Genomic DNA, 3,812 nt, shown 5'->3' with positions numbered 1-3,812 from the left:
AACTTTCCCAATATGCATATACAAAGATAGATAGACAGATTGATACTTATTTTCTCCCACATACAGTTTTTGGTAAAAAAAAAACAAAAACAGAAACGCATTCTATGGCATAAACTACATTGGAAGTCATCAATTCAACATCAATCTCCCAAATCCTTTGGAAAAGAAAGTAATTTATCAGTTGGGTTAAACAATTGTCCCGGGAAACAGGAGATGATGACCTCATGGAAGCCACTGCAGCAGCTGTTGGAAAAAAAAAATTCCTGTATGCTTGTTGTATTCCTGTAAACTGCATTTTGGCTTCCATCTACATAAATACAACTACATAAATTAAATATGATCATCAGTGTTCTACATAAAAACATAATGCTTTATAGATTAGATTAAACATTTACTTTCACACAAAGTGTCATACAGAGTTAAAATGTTTCAGTCTTGTGTGAAGTCTAACATTTCTATTCTTTTTTCACTCGGCAGCTTCTTTTCATGTGTCCATCGTTTGTTTCAATTCTACTGACAGATCGTCTCCTGAGATAATCCAGCTCTTCACCTGATCTGTTTCACATTTTTATTAGCTCTCAGACAGTTTTAAAACCCCATGGGATTTCTGTGGCTCGTTTTCACAGTGCATTATTAGTTTTTATCCTTGCATATATTTGCTCCAATAATCAGGCCTGTGTAATGGTGCTAATAAGTCGTAGAGTAATGCCTTGCACAGTCACCTCTCAGTGTTTGAATAGTGTTGAAACATGTGGACCACAGAGATATAAGGAAATCTCCAGCGTGGATCTGAGTGTTTGTGCAACAGGCTGTTTCCTGATGAATTAGCCATTCGCAGGTCAAGTTTTCTTAACACTGTAATGTTTCCCAATCTTCAGATGAAAAGGTTGAAGGGAGGGATTGCTTCCATGTAGGCATCGGCCTTGGCCTGGAAGCAATTAGGAAATGGCTTTGAAATGCTATATGTTGTCCAGACTCTGTTACAGTATCATGTCACTCTAAACTTGTTTGTTCAAGGAGGGGAAAAAGATGCTAATGTGCTCTTTAGCTGTCTCTGCGAATGATACTTACAATGATAATGTCTTTCAGAATGAGGATGGAGACAGCATGTGCTGTGTTAGGTGGGAGCTCATCAACCATTACAGGCCCTTTTAGATCTGTCTAAACAAATGGATACACACAAGAACTCATTCTGCAAGATTTACCATCTTCCCGGTAACACTTTACATTAGGTTCGTTAACATAATTGCATTAGGTATCATGAATTTGTAACATTTTTATTAAACAAGATTTATATATAGTGCACATATAATATATGCACATAATATATATTTATTTACCCATTTATTTCGATGAGATTAAATGAATAGGGATTGCCTTGCTAGATATTGCAGGCTTCATGTCAGCTTCACCATATTTTGCACTTGGATCCTTATTTGAGGTTTTACGGAAACTTTTGAGCATGAAACTGATCAAAATCTATTTCTTAATCCTTATAGAACATCAGTGAACTATTATAGGATAGAAACGGAGACCGATTGATGACCCGAAACCATCTCTTATTTGATTATGACATAATGGCCGGGTTCATAGAAAGAGTAGAAGGAGATCAGAATGCTGGAGATACAGAGGGTGTTTAGCAAAATGGAATGTAGAGTTTACCATTTTGGGTTCCTCAGTGCATTCCTGGACTCAGCGCTGCATTAAGTAAATGGCTCTTCCTGGTCATTGGAGAGCTATCTTCTACTGTCGGGAATGCCTCTTGAGACATCACTGTTTATTTGAATGTTATGTCTAATGTGTGTGTGCGTGTGCTTTTTCTTTCATAAAATTGTACAGTGAAATGCCTGGCAGAGGGACAGATACCTTTCAGTGTAGTTTTGGGGAATGTTCTTCATAAATAGCCTTGAAACATCACATCTGTGCATGGCACTATGAGACAGGATTTCGACTGTGGAGGCCTCTGGTAATGCTTCATCTCAAAGATTTACCGTTTTAATTCTTTCCTGATTCTGAGAAGCTCTCATAGTCTTACAAATCAGTTACTGATAATGGATGCATCAAACAGACACTGAAAAAAAAGCATAATTCAAAAGGGGGACAAATTATATTTTAATATAATGTTAAAAGGAGTCAAGTCAAGCTTAACTGACAGCATTTGTGGCATAACACTTGTTACTACAAAAATGTATTTAAATGTTTTCCTCATTTTCTTTAAAGCAAAACCTGGTTTGCAGTGAGTCACTTACAGTAGAAGTAAACGGGGCAGTTCATAACCATTAATAGTTTCAATAAGATGTAAACTTAAAAATGTAAAATGTGCTTTATTTTGATTTCAGTATGAGAAAATCGCTTGCTATTTCTGTTACTATTAAGTTATATTCAGTTTTACAACTTTGTCACCAATACAATGCAGTGCCTTAAACCCTAAAATGACTATGACAGCTCATATAATTCACAATTTTAAAATACATTTACAGCTCAAATAATTCACACATTTTAAGAGAAGAATTTGTGTAAGAAATTTTATAAAATTATAAGCTTCACATTTTTGCTCCAAGTCCTCCAAAAAATGTGCCCCATTTACTTCCATCAAGGTAACCTTGATTTTTGCATTTTAAAGAAAACTAGAGACAAGCAAAAATAATTTGTTGTAATAATCAACATTATACCACAAATGCAGTGTGTTAAATATATGGAAATTCACATTTAAATACACATTTTAACTTTTAATGTTGTTGTGTTTTTAGTGATTCAAATGTAAGGTATAAAGTAAGGGCAGGACACGCATGTGTCAGGAGCCTGTTCATAAAACCGAATGGGCAGAGACGGATCAAAAGACCGTAAGGAGTGTGCAATTGAGGAGACAGAAGGACTGCAGCGCACACAGATGGGAAGATGGAGGGTGGATGAGAATGTGCTTGAAGGGTGGCAGATGCCTTGACTGACCCCCAGTGTAGCCTTGCATTCATTCGCTGGACATGACACAAAGACAAAAGACTGACCCAAACAGTACATACACTTGCCCATGCCTCGGGGTCAAAGGTCAGATTACCTTTCATCTAATTTTGTAGCACTGTTCTCTTTGAAAATGTTTTTGGGTTTTATATCAATAGAGGCCAAAGCAATTAGCGGCTGTTGATTTTCAGAAATACACATGACCGAGCAAGACAGATGGAAAAAAAGGTGGTGTTCCTCTAATGGGAACCAAATGAACAATATCCGACAATAAAAGATAAAGTAATTGTTTTTACCTCCTTTTTAATTAATTAATTAATTAATTTTTGCTTATCCTAACTATACACAATTATACAATAACTATATACAACTATAAACAATCATATTTCCACCTTCTGTTTTTGCGATCCTGTCAGAAGAGACTTGGGACCCATTATTAGGTTTGCAAACTGCTGTAATGTTCTTTTTATGTGGAACACACAAGAGAATGATTCTGAATAATATTATTCTGAATAAGGTTATAAAACCTCTGGTGGCTAAAGAAATGATCGGCTATCAATTTGCCGGAAAACACATGACACAGAAGGACAGATGAAAAAAAAGATGGTGTTCCTTTTATCAAGAGATTTGAATGCAAATCAACAATGTCCAACATCAAAAATAAAAGATTATGCAATAACTATACATATCTATACACAATTATATTTTCCTGCCTTACTGTCTTGCGATTCTATCAGAACAGACTCTGGAAATGTTATTTAGTTTGCAAGCTGCTGAATTAAAAGATTCTCATGTTCTAAAACTGTATAAATACTGTATATTATATGTATATTATATGGAACACACAAGTGGGA

The sequence above is a fragment of the Sinocyclocheilus rhinocerous genome, unplaced genomic scaffold, assembly GCF_001515625.1.
Source record: "Sinocyclocheilus rhinocerous isolate Xijiao unplaced genomic scaffold, SAMN03320098_v1.1 scaffold779, whole genome shotgun sequence".
NCBI lineage: Eukaryota > Metazoa > Chordata > Actinopteri > Cypriniformes > Cyprinidae > Sinocyclocheilus > Sinocyclocheilus rhinocerous.
The sequence above is the reverse complement of the archived record's forward strand: the minus strand, read 5'-3'. Positions refer to the sequence as shown.